Source organism: Dermacentor andersoni, chromosome 3, assembly GCF_023375885.2.
Source record: "Dermacentor andersoni chromosome 3, qqDerAnde1_hic_scaffold, whole genome shotgun sequence".
Lineage (NCBI taxonomy): Eukaryota > Metazoa > Arthropoda > Arachnida > Ixodida > Ixodidae > Dermacentor > Dermacentor andersoni.
In genome coordinates this window covers 225002179-225015990 of record NC_092816.1, presented here as the reverse complement: position 1 = coordinate 225015990, position 13812 = coordinate 225002179, and the positions used below count along the sequence as shown (strand labels likewise).

Sequence of the window (13812 nt, the reverse complement as noted above, 5' to 3'; positions counted from 1 at the left end):
GTGCTTCGTGTGTAGCGGCAGCAGTCGGTCCGGACGAACACCATTGTTGACGTCACGAGGCGCCCGACCAATCACAGGCGGAAACGAGGCGCGCGGGCTGGGCGTGTCTGCGGCTGCACTTGTCGTCGAAATAAAATATGTTTGCGCTTTCTTTCACTCAATTTCGATGCCATATTCGAATTCAGAGGGTTGAAAACCACGGCGTACTGCTCTTCACTCATTTTTTCTGGAAAACCTTTCAGCTTCCCTTTAAGGAAGCTGGCAGTATATTAGCCGACGTCGTTGCTGCCTGAGCAATTAGGTTCTCAAGCCCCCGACAGAGAAGCTAGGAGCAGTAACCATCACTATCTGCCGACCCAAAAACTCACCCACCGCCACCTGCTTCCCTTGCATGATTGGACTTCGCAAACGCCAACGACATAAGTGTATCTCTTGGTAGTTATGTGAATACCCACCTGGTGCAGTCCTCTGGAATACATGCACCACATATTCTATTATTAGTAGCGAAGAAGTTCATGAACGGAGAAATGGCGCGACGCCAAGACTCAAAAGCACGAACAAAGGCTCTTGATGTCGATGCGCCTCCAGCCTCTGCAGGGGTGGGCAAACGTAGTAACCCGAGTACTCCTGAGTATTGAACATAGAGAAAGATAGCGAATATGAAGATTTCGTCTATGTTTGGTTGCCCATCAGCGTCGCCCGACAAGTATGGCCAGGAAAAGGCTGTTTCACATGGCGTGAATTTCTGCCAGCGACACAGCGAATTCATTCGCTCACCGACCGCCGCGACGTCATGGGCTCTCCGCGACTGGATTCCAACTAGTTGGTCGCGCCGTCGCTGAGTCGCAGCGATCGGCGCGATGTGGGAGGGGCAATGTGTGCGACAAAACAAAGCGCCGTCAAAATAGGCCCTTTCCTGTTTTACCGCGCGGTGGTAGCTCTGTGGAGCAATGTCGCGCGGCAGTTTTAGTTAGGTGTTTGCGGCTTAGGAGCTTCATAAAGGTGTTTCATTTCTTCCGCTTACACAATTCGTTTAAAAGGAGAAGGTGCACGCTATCCAGGTCGGGAGAAGGACGCCACATCAACATAAGGCACGTACCCACTTGATCGCCACCGTCGTCAATCTCTTTATCGCTACAAATTGCGCCAGCTGATCAAAGCAAATACTCATCCAGGAAAAAACGTTGTGCCTTCCATAGCACCAAAGAAACTAGAGGGTACTAAACGGAACCACGCCAACAACGCCGCACACGTCGCACGCTATACTTGCGGCGTTGTTCAGCGCCTCACTCACCGCATCTGCAAGCTGTCGTAAAGTATCAGCTGTTTTAAACGTTAAAAAATGGTGTACCGGGTATATTATCGAATGATAATAGGAAAATTCGAATATTTGTCTGGTTTCCATGTTGTTTTTGTTGAACGATGCAGGCACGGATACTTCGTGAGCAGGAGGCAACCTTGCGCATAACTGCGACGGAAATCGCGCTGCCGCAAACGCATGTGAAAGCTGTCAGGGAAAATCGTCCTACGACGTGCGCGGCAGAACGATTTTTCTCGCCCCAATCGCGCCATGTGAAAAAACCCAAATGGAAGATATTACTAAGCGACACGTAATACGCTGTTGATCCAATTGACACTATTGTGAGAAAGCTTTGTTGCATACGGATCATAATGCATGCAAAAGTTGAAGATTGATATCGTTGGTAACGTGTGTCTTCAATGTTTTCACAGAGCGCACATACTTAAGAACAACAAGAGGTAGAGCGAAATTCTGTCTGTATGTGAGTACTCTGACTCGTATGTGAGTGCTGTGAACACACCTAAGATAGTAGATCGAAAGCTCAGGACCGCAAAATATTCCCTAACTTGAGACTTATCGGATTCTGTGTAGATTTGGCGATGCTGTTGCTGTTGGGTGCACTCCTCGCTGTTGCCTAAATAAATGGCTCGCACCCACTAGCACTTGTCTTCTTCATCGCATTGTATCCTTTCCCGTTTTTAAAGCGAGCCTCTTCTCTCGACTTTCCGATCGCTGCTGTGATGGTCACAGCCTGCGGCACGCTTGACTTCTTGAAACATGGCGCTCCCCTCCGCGCATCTCGGCCGGCACCGGCGCGTATGGCACGTGCTGTGCTTGCTTTCCTATGCGACTGACAAAAATGCAGGTGCTGGACTGTGGAGGATTCGTGCTGAGCCGTGATAGTGTAAACATTTCAGTCGTCCATAGCCTGAAGAGAGCGCTTGGAGCTGGCGTCTCAACAGCATGCTAGTCACGCATGCAGAAAGGGCATGTAAAGACGCGCCAGCGAAATGGCTCAAAAGCGTGCACTCTGCGTCGAGTACACCCAGGCCATAAAGAAGCGCCGGGCGAAGCAGAATCATCTTCGCTACGCAGTGACACGTGATGCAGACCGTGAGTGCTTGTACACAATGTATTCACACAATTTTATAATGAAAAATGGAATTACCTAAAGCCCCATAATTCAATAAATGTTCAACACTCCTGCCACGAGGCGATTCGCCGTGTGAGGCAATAATAATGGTCAACTCTCCGATACTATAAATGACTTACAAGAACGCTTCAAGCAAACACGTCTCCCTGCGTGTTCTGTTGACTACGCAGACAAACAGCAATGGTGCACGCAAGATAACGTTTAATATCAAGTCACCATTCTCGTATTGGACTAAACGTTTAAGGCCTCTAACATCACCGCTTATTATCGTCAAGCAAAGCAAGCAGCATATACAAAGCTTCGCTTACATGGACTCCCACAGTGCGTGTGATGTGCACACTTTTTACATGCATGTATATTGGCCCTCCTGCTTGGGCCCTGATTTTTTGTAAGCAGTATTGTTATATAGATAATTCCTTTAGAACGCAGCTCATAGGTGCCCGTTCCTGCGTTGAGCGTCGGCGTGCATGAGTGTCCCTCTTAACTGGGTGAGTGAACACAGCGAAGCATAAAAAATTGAACGCGGAGCGCAGCGGGAGATGTAAAACGGCGATAGCGAAGAGAGAACGAGCCGGAAAGCGGAGGTGGATGCTTTGGAGATAGCGTCAGAAGCAAAGCGTAGTTCGGCGCAGGACGGGCTTTGCGGCGTACGCGATGGCGCCAGCGTAATCCGTGGCAGACATATGGAAACAATGCACCGCATGAGGGGAGGTATGTGTGCAAATAAATTGTGTCCCCGCGTCGCGCTGCCTCTCGCGATCTCTCAATTAGGCATACAGCCGCGTGCACTTCGCTTCCAACGTGCCGCACGAGAGAGATTGTCCGCCTAAGGCAGTACATCGCGAAATGAAAGCACGTATAGAGCTGCGATGAAATTTCGCATGGGAGATCGATCCCCAGTGAATTTTATTTCATTGAACATCGTCATCATCAGCGTGTTTTCCTGTCCGATGCAGGTCGAAGGTCTCCCCCAGCGTTCTCCAATCACTTCTGCGTTGTTCTAGCTGATTTGAACCTTTGGCTGGAAATTTCATAATTTCATCACTCCCCCTAATTTCCTGCCGCCCATGACGGCGCTTGCCATCCCTTGGCACCCCTTCTATATAATTATTGGGCCGCCGGTTATCTGTCCCACGCGTTTAGTTTTCATTAGCTGTGCGTTAATCACGCCACGCAGCTCACCTTAAATGCTTCCTTGACTGCTGCGCTGTCAGCAACGACCACGTCTTCATTCACGGTAGTATTGATCTGCAAAATATAGCAAAGCAGAGTGGCAAGGTGCCGTGAATGGTTACACGCCGACGGCAACCAAATACAAGACCGCCTAGGGGACCCCGTTTGAGATAGTTTAGGCGTAGAGTAGCCGCTATGGAAATATTCCCTATCGGAACGCGAGCTTGTGCTTCACAAAACACTCGCAATAAGAAATGTTTTTCCTGAAAATTTTCACGATTATTCAGCGCTGGAAATGACATGTGATTTATACTGCAGTGAACCAGCGCGTGGTTCGCCTGCTTCCCTTGATTGCATACTGTTCCCGTTTATTAGGCAACAGGTCCCGCACGTCTGCTAGCCACAGAGTTAGCATATTCTGCTAGCTGCTTCATGTACCGTGCCAACGCCATTGTACGCCCGGGGTAATCTTTCAATGTGAAGTGTTCTCCGAGCCACTCCGGTTTTTGTATCTCGTCAGCGCTTAACAAGCAGAGCCCCGTTGCGTTCTGTCTCCGCTCATAGAAGAAGCATATTGGGGATACCCAGCTAAAGGCACAGATGTAAAATTTGCAGGACGCTTAAGCTTTGCCTTTAAGCGTGGAATGCGAGAGCATTCGAAGGCCTCTGACGGCTTTTCATGCTTCCCGGAAACTGCAGCTTATGTAATCACAACGTTTACCGCGAAACACTGGAGGCAAGCGCTATGCACGAAGGCGAGCCTTCCGGCAGATATGGGACCTTTTACATGGCTCGATCTCCTCTTATTGTTTCACAATCTTAATATTTCAGCCTGAGGCGAGCTAACATAAAAAATATGCGCTGTCGGTGTTTCTATTCATTACATTTGTTTGTGGGCTGTGGTCCTCAATAACCCCAGGAATAACGTTGTAAAGAATGAAGGACGAGGTATGAGCAACTTCGGTGGCAGACGAGTGCTTGGATATGCATCGTTCGGAATTTGGTTCGAAATTCCTTTTGCGGAAGCGACAATCGCGGGACGCCGGACGCCATGTTTTCTGCAACACGGGGCTTTGGACGCTGTCTCGTTTACGCGGCGTCACAGGGAAGAGATCCATGCATTGCCCAGTTGCGCTACGCCGGCGAAAAGGACTCTTTAAGCCTGTAATAAATAAATATATACATGTTGTATTCAACGCACCGGAAATCGCGTTTCCCACTGAGGACCCCTCCCCAACTCAGCGGCTGCGGCCAACCGGCCCATCGCACGTCGCACCGAAGCAGCCATCAATGCAATTTTTCGTCAATATTGCGCCAAGAACAACCGCGAGAGCGATTTCGCGGCTTGTTTTCAAAAATGGCTTCGGTCGCTCAACACAACGTTAATAGGTATACGTACTTTTTTTTATAAACGTTGGTACAGCAAGCCTTGAACAGTGCAAATAATCGAGTGGAACCGTGCTCTGCGCAAGCGGTACGTACTAACGGCACCAACACGCGAACCCCCATAGACAAATGATTATACCAATGCTTTTGACAGATGGTTGAGGAATTGTTGGTTTAGTAACCATTGAATATTGTCTCAACCATTATGAAACATACGCAACTAAAACTAACCAATAATATTTTGAGCCCTTTACAATGGTAAAGCGACTGACTAAATGATGTTTACTTATTATCGAATAATACAGAACAGTATTGAGGCTTATTTAGCAGTAGTGAGATTAAATATAGATGTGACAAAACCCGCGCACGTATGCGTGTAGTGCACATATATATTGTTTTATTGATCACCTCATAACCACTATATATAGATATATATATATATATATATATATATATATATATATATATATATATATATAAACGAGAAGAAAGAGGGTTAGAAGAGGGGCCCGATTTTTTTTTATTCATGTCATGAGAAGCCAACAAACACTGACACCAAGGACAACACAGGCGAAATTACTTGTGCCTAATAAATGAAATAAAGAAACGACAAGGTAATGGAAATTAAAGTGGATGAAAAAACAATTTGCCGCAGGTGGGAACCGAACTCACAGCCTTCGCATTTCACGTGCGATGCTCTACCGATTGAGCTACCACGGCGCTGTTTCCCCATCCACTTTCTTGGGCAATTATGTGTCCTAGTGGAACCCTGGGAGTGTTAGCCAGCGCCACCACTCACAGACCTTGGCGGCGGACGTGGAACATCCTTTTTGCCGCAGGCGTCACGAGAACGTGATATTTTTGGGTGAAGGCAACTAGTCAATAAACTCACATACCGGTTCTACTAGGACACATAATTGGGTTCTACATAAACCAGTTCTACTAGGACACAAAATTGCCCAAGAAAGTGAATGGGGAAACAGCGCCGTGGTAGCTCAATTGGTAGAGCATCGCACGTGAAATGCGAAGGTTGTGGGTTCGGTTCCCACCTGCGGCAAGTTGTTTTTTCATCCACTTTAATTTCCATTACCTTTTCGTTTCTTTATTTCATTTGTTAATTTCCCCTATGTTGTCCTTGGTGTCAGTGTTTGTTGGCTTCCCATGATATGCATATATATATATATATATATATATATATATATATATATAGTGGTTATTCGGTGATCGCCAGCACAATATATATGTACACTAAACTCAAACGTATATATATATATATATATATATATATATATATATAGTGGTCTAATTTTTGAACGTTTAACCGACAACTTACATCACGTCCGCTCGTGCGGATTCTAAGAAGGGGCAATAGGTCACTCAGAATGATCACTTCAGTGGCAGGGTGGAGGACACTGGATTTATAAGCTTTCCGCTCGCCACCTTGGGTTCAAAAACGGGACCACATGGAGGCTCCTTAACTCGGCTCCCTAAACCTAAGACAAGGGGCGCACTTCTTTGCGAATCCCACGCATATATATTTTCTGGAACTACGTATTTTTTTGGCACCCTACCTGCACCACAGTATTGCTGGAACGGGCCGTGCCTTGTATATGTGTACTGTGACACTGTGTTACTTTCCACAAGTTGCCGCTCTTCAGTCTTGCTTCTGGGCCCCTTCTCTATTGTGCCCCCCACCGCCCGATTCAACTTGCCCTCTCTCTCGCTACAACGGCAGCACGCGCAATGGTGCTGCGCAGCGACCGTTTTCTCTCTCCTTCCTATCGTGTCAACGCGAACCTAGACTCCCCGCCCTCTTCCACTCTCCGACTTATGTCTCCCTCCTCCTTTGTGCTTTTTCCTTTCCTTTCCTTATTTTTCTCTTATTTCACTGACCTCCTTGACCTACATACATAGGACTCCTCCTTCCTCTTGCCCTGCATCGTTGCCAATAAGGCAGCTGTAAATCGGCCAAAGCGCCGAGAGAAAGTCAATCACTGCCTCAACTGTCCCTTTCGGTTTGATGTATCTGAGAGCGACCGCGTACCCGATCTGGTGTCTTCACTATCAGTGCCGAACTGCCATTTTCTTGTAACGCTTGATGAAGATTGGTCCACCAGTCGGAACTGTTGCAATTAAATGCCTGTTCTGGTTACCGTGTAGCACCGCTCAAGTTATTTACGTTTGAAAGGCAGCCTGAAGAATTCCTCTTTTCCTACCATATATATATATTTATATATATATTGTAGTGCACACGAAATGCAGGTACAAGAAGAAAGAAGAGAAGACGAAGAGTTTGAGAAGCCGGAGTGTGCTACGATCACGCTACGATCCTCGTCCATCTCCTGTAAATAAAACCATTTCTTTGCAGCTCTTCGTAACAGTTGTGGCGGAAGCTACTGTGTAATCGACACCAGAAGACGGAGGCTGAACCACAAGTTCTTCGACAGAGCCGTCGCCTTGCTGGACTTCCACTTAATTCACCGGAGTTGAACATGTCCCACGACGCAGACGAACAACGGCCCATTCCAACTGCTGCCCCGACAAGTTCTGTTCTGCAACTGAGAGACGCGCGTCCCTGCGCCGGAAGATCGGACGAAGGCGTCGAGGAATGGCTCATCCATTATCACCGGGTGAATGCCGCCAACAGGTGGAACAGCGCTTCTCAGCTTTCGAACGTCGTGTTCTTCGTAACGGATACTGCGTTGGTGTGGTTCGAGAATCACGAGGAAACGTTCACAACATGGGGAAGATTTGTTTCGGAAATCAAAGAGCGATTCGGCGACACCACGACGAAAAAGAAAAGGGCAGTACAGAAGCTACTGCAGCGCGCGCAAGTGCCAGGCGAAACCTGCACGACCTACGCTGAGGCAGTAATAAAACTGTGTAGGATGGTGGACTCTGGAATACCTGAGGAAGACAAAGTCGGGCACATTCTAAAAGGAATCGCCGAAAATGTTTACAGTTCCTTCATCGTAAAAGACAAGCTGGCTTCCGTCGTCGACATCATTCGGCACTGTCGCACTTTCGAGCAACTGAGGACGAGGCGCATCACGCCGAAGTTCGGAAGGCTAGCCAATATGACGACAGTTGCAAGTGTAGGCAGCAACCAGCCCCTCGATCTTGCATCAACGATCCGACCAATAGTTCGGTAAGAGCTCAGCCTGCCACCGCAAGTGACACATCCAGGCACTCATAGCTTCCGCCAACCACCATATTTCGAACCAAACGAGGCATCCTTCTCCCCGTATCCTGCGGCAAGGGTCGTTCAGGATTGTGAACTCGCTTCCCGACAGCAGCCACGTCTCTACAACCGAGGTCCGACTTATGATGCTCGGCCACAAAGAGAACAGCCGCGTTTTTTGCCCCCGAGGCCCTGTGACTTCTGTCAGGCCGCGACAAGAACAGCACTGACCCTACTACCACGGCATGACTTATGACCGACATAACGGACTTCACAGGGCAGCAGAGACACGTTATCCACATGACAACGAACTTTCTCGCCGCCCGCAGCAGCCTAGCATTCGTTTCGAGGAGGATGCTGTGAACCACGACCCTTCCGTGTGCTACAACTGCGGTTCCACAGGACATATAGCTCGGTATCGTCGCCAAAACCGTCAATCACGAAGGACACCACCGATGTTCTCGTCACCCGGAACACGTACTTCATATGAATTGCGGATGATCGATTTGCTTCCAATGGACCACTTCCCAGACGAGACCAGACGCAGCGATTCGCCAGCACCTGAGTGGAGTTTGACGCCACCAAGTAACCGTCCCCGTCGCTCTCCAACCCGTCGGCGTCGTTCTTCCTCACCGTCGCCGGGAAAATAGCATCCGCAGCCAATGGAGGTGAGGTCGCCGGACGGTCTTTCCAAGAAATACCTGTTGTGATGCTCAAAGACAAAGCGAATGAGTCGATTGACGGAATACTGACCATGGCGTTAGTTGATACTTGGGCGACTGTATCTGTGATGAGCCTAGCTTTAAGGAATCGTCTAGGCCACAAGGTTATGTTTTCTTGGAAAGACGGTATTACCTTTCGTGCAGTAGGCGGCAAGTGGCTTCACCCGCTTGGTGTTTGCGCTGTGAGTGTTTTGTTGGGTGGGGAAGTGTTTGTGTCGCAATTGCTTGTTCTCTTTCGTTGTTCGCACAAAGGTTATTCTTGGTATCGATTTTCTTGAACAATGCGGCGCTCCCGTGGGCTGTGGCTGTGGCGAAATATCATTGAACAAGTTATATCAGCGCATTCCGAACAAAGCTCGCGTGGCGAAGACAGGGACACAGACAGACTCAGTGTTCTTGATGAAGTGATTGCACCATCGTAGCGCCTGACGCCCGTTCGTGTTACTGCAACTACCCTTGACGTTGACTGTGTTGACCTTGAAGTTAGGCCTCTCCGCATAAACTGTGCTAAAAATATACTTGTGGCCAGCTGTGTCTTGTGCATGACGAAAGGAGTCGCTACATTGTGGGCACTGAACTGTTCCGGCACGCCCGTTGTCCTCCCTCGCGGTTTGAAAATCGCTCTCTTCGATGAAGCGGCATGTAGCTCAATAGCGGCACTTACTGCGGACGTTTCTACAGCTTGTTCTCCTTGCGATAATCGCCATTTTGAAGAGCTAATGCTTGGCATGATCAGTAAGGCTCTCTGTAGATTGGAATGGCAACCACTGTATGGTACAGGTCCTTGCCAGGCATGAGGCTGCATTTGACTTCTCGCATTGAAATGCACCCCTTCATTTACCGTCGTCCCGCGCTGGTCACAGAATAGATACCGGCTCAGCACACCCCATCCACCAGAAGCCCGAATGAGTGTCGTCATCCGAGCGCAAAGTCATTGCAGAGCAGTCAAGGCCATGATGAACATAGGTGTCGTTCAAGATTCGTCTAGTTCATGGGCAGCCCCAGTAATCCTGGTCCGAAAACAAAGTTGGTTCCTGGAGATTCTGCGTGGATTACAGACATCTAAACGCCGTGACGAAGAAGCGTGTTTATCCACTACGGCGAATCGATGATGTCATTGATTGCGTACACGCTGCTTCTTACTCCTCAACACTTCATTTGCGATCGGGGTATTGGAAAATACCTATGGGCCCTGCCGACAAGGAAAACATCACTTTCGTGACTCCAGATGGCCTATTCGAATTTAATGTTATGCCTTTTGGCCTTTGCAATGCTCCTGCCACCTTCGAAAGATTCATGGACACAGTATTTGTTACCTCGGTGATGTTGTAATCTTTGGCCGCACGTTTGGAGAACATAACGAACACCTCAGCCTTGTTCTCAACTGCATCGAGAAAGCTGGACTGGTTCTAAACTCAAAAAAATGCCGGTTTGGCGAACGTCGAACACTGGTCGTGGGGCACTTAGTCGACAAGGATGGCGTCAGCCTCGATCCTCGTAAGACTGAAGCGGTGAGCTCCTTCAAGCCACCGCAGTCAGTATGAGAAGTTCGCTCATTCATTGACCTATGTTCGTATTTTCGTCGTTTTGTTCCTCGGTTTGCCGTCATCGTTTGCCCGTTGACAAGTACTCTGCGACAAAATGCGTTCTTGAATTGGACACCAGAGTGTGACGCATCATTCTCTCAACTAAAGTTTATACTAACGTCAGCACCCCTCTTGGGTCACTTCGATCCATCTTGCCCGACTGAAATTCACACTGATACTAGTGGAATAGGGATAGGAGCGGTGCTTGTACAAGGTCACAGTGGCGGAAAAATGTCGCATATGCCAGCCGTTGCCAGAGCAAATCTGAACGCAATTATACGGTTATGGAACAGGCATGCCTGGCAGCTGTTTTCGCCATACAAAAGTTTCGGTGTTATCTTTACGGTAGGGCATTCAAGATTATCACCGACCATCATTCCTTATGCTGGCTGGTCGGTTTGCATGATCCCTCTGGTCACCTCACACGTTGGCCGCTGCGCCTCCAGTCTACGTCGTCAGGCTGACGCAGGCTGCCTCTCTCGGATTCCTCTTGCGACTACCGACTGCGATGATGCGATGATGAGAGTTTGGACGACTGTCTCGCTGCTGTTACTTCTACGTTCTCTGGCGCGGCAGGATTTCAGCGAGAACAACGGACTGATCTTACCCTCAATCCGCTTTTTGTCGCCGCCCGTACTTCCCAAGGCAGCGGTCGCTTTACTGTCCGCGATAAGCTGCTCTACAAAACTAATTACTCCGAGGATGAAGCGCGTGTTCGGCTTGTGCCCGAGAGTGTCCGCTTCGACGTTCTACGCGCCACGCATGACGATGTGACATCCGGCCATTTCGGCTTCGTACGAACGCTACACCACACGCAGGAGCGCTTTTACTGGCCCAAGATGTATGAAACAACCAAGGTCTATGTCGCTAGTTGTGAAACGTGCCAACGTCACAAGCGGCTGACCACCGCAGCCCCGGGTTCCTTCCCGCCATTGACACCGCCCAGTACGCCGTTCACGCAAGTAGGCATTGACGTTTTGGGTCCATTCCCATTATCTAACAACAAGAACAGTTGAATAAATGTCTGCGTAGACCATCGTACACGGTATGCAGAAACTGCAGCCATACCGTCTTCCACCGCTGCTTGCGTGGCGGTCTTCCTGCTGCGCTCCGTAGTCCTTCGTCATGGCCCACCACGTGTCATCATCAGCGACGGTGGTTGCCAGTTCACTGCGGATGCCACTGAAGAGTTACTACGTTTGTGCACTTCACAGTTCCGTCATTCCACGCCGTATCATCCACAGACCAATGGCCTCGTTAAAAGGACAAACAGAACGCTGACCAACATGCTTGCCATGTACGTCTCCTCGTATCATACGAACTGGGACGACGTGCTACCCTTCATCAGTTAAGCATACAACAGGACGAAACACGAAACCACGAACTATAGCCCACTTTACCTCCTGTATGCAAGGTCACCGCTAAGCTCTCTGGACACTTTCTTACCCTTCGTTCTCCAAATTAAGTAAAAAGAACCATTATTACCGCAGCCACCTAGGTATGTATTTTCTCCGTGATCTCTTCTACATCTATGGAATTCATTTCGGCCTGCAAGACTTTCCGTAAAGTCCCTGTGACGTTATTGTGGACCCTAGAAGGTTTTACGGCAACTTAAGTATGACATCGTGCCAACTGAGTGGGTACGTTGGCAATGGCGACCGCATGGTTGATCTGCCTCGCCTTTGTCTTTCGCAGGTTTACGTGATGCTTGCCCTGTTCGGTGTCCAACTCCCACTGGACGCGTCAGCAAGTTCACAACGCTTGCTTGAGCCTTGGACGCCACAAGAATTTGGAAAGAACAACGATAACGGCATTTTCTTGGATTTATCGCCCTTGGTGCGTCAAGGCTTCACTCATAAAACTGGATCGTCAAGTCATCAATTCTTCAAAGCAGTATAAACTGGCTGCGGCAACCAGCCACTTTCAGTGGGCACGTGGGCAACGCCGACAACATCGCTCATCTGTCTAGCCTTTGCGTTTCGCAGATGAGTTCACCGTATTCTTTATATGCTAAAAAAAAGGACGGCCCTTGTCTTCTTTTGCTCCCGTGCCCGCGAGTGCTTACTGATGTTGTCTCTCAGTGCTTTTCAATGACTATCTTGCTGTTAACCTGTGGTGATGTTGAAACTAATTCGGGGACCTGGTACTAAACAGTCTTCATTGTTACAACTTGATAAGCTGCCTGATGATCCTGGTGAGCAGATGGCCGTCTTCGTTCACTTACTGAAACATTACAAATGTGCGGAGTGCAGTAGGCAAAAGGCCAAACTGAACCTGTTGCCGACATTAAAGTCATCAAGGCAAGCCAAAAAATATTCAAGCAAAGATAGTTTCCAATGAAAAAAGGTTGGACGCCCTCGAAGATAAAACTATATCACTGGTTAATGTTCAAAGCAAGGCGACAGACTCGAAGAGCAGCTTAACCACTCAGAATAACTCACTGAATCTTCTGCTCGATGAATTAAAAGATAGATGACGGCACCAAAACCTACTGTTTCGAGTGTTGCCTGATTCGCGCGAAGCATGGGCAGAGTCTGAGGCCCTTGTAATTGACCCCCCTACTGGCGTGCTCGAAAGCCCATTACATAATGTTGTCCAACGTGCTCACCGCTTAGGGCGCTTTGAACCTAAGAAAGCCCGTCCTATAACGGTAAATTTTTTAAATTACAAAGTTCTACGAATGGTGCTTTTCAGGCGTAGTAAGCTCAAAGACAAAGCCATCGCCGTCAGTTAGAATTTCTCGCCTTCCACGCGTATTATTAGGAGTAAATTAATTGAATTCGCTAAAGAGCAACCTGGTGCGCCGCCTTTTCAAATCTGTTACAAGAAGTTTCTGATTAACAAAAAAGAATACGTGTGCGATGCCACTAGTGGCACCGTAGTAGAGCATGCGCTGAATGAGGCTTCACATAACCGTCATGCCAGTAATACGGCACGCGCAAATGAATAGGAAATCGAGAGGGGAGATAGGCGCGATTTTCGTCCGCTTCATGTCTTCTTTTGCAATATACAGAGCATTAATAACAAACATTACCTTCTAAATTCAGCTATTGATATCTGTAATACTGAAATAATAATACTCACTGAAACATGGCTGCACACACTAATAAACGACAGTGAACAATTCTTGTAAAACTTCTCTCTTTTTCGTTGTGACCGCGCCATGCAGGAATGGCGGCGGTGCTTTCATAGCAATATTGAACACACATCCGCTTCACTGGATTCAAGTTTGTGTTGAACTTGACACAATTTGTTCTCTTGTTGAAGTTAAAAAAAAAAAACTATTATCGTAGCTTCTTATTGCCCACCCG

At 48.2% G+C, this 13812-nt stretch overlaps 1 long non-coding RNA gene and 2 other non-coding genes across 3 annotated transcripts in view; 1 reads left to right on the top strand and 2 right to left on the bottom strand.

The window, feature by feature from the left end:
- Window positions 1–3643: 3643 nt before the first annotated feature.
- Window positions 3644–13812, bottom strand: part of LOC140216665 (uncharacterized) — a 142617-nt gene continuing 132448 nt past the window's right edge. The window contains exon 3 of the long non-coding RNA XR_011893241.1: window positions 3644–3701. This is a non-coding gene — a long non-coding RNA (uncharacterized lncRNA). The remainder of the gene's footprint in view (window positions 3702–13812) is intronic.
- Window positions 5660–5732, bottom strand: TRNAS-UGA (transfer RNA serine (anticodon UGA)). The gene has a single exon. It is a non-coding gene; the product is annotated as a tRNA-Ser (tRNA).
- TRNAS-UGA (transfer RNA serine (anticodon UGA)) lies at window positions 5997–6069 on the top strand. The gene has a single exon. It is a non-coding gene; the product is annotated as a tRNA-Ser (tRNA).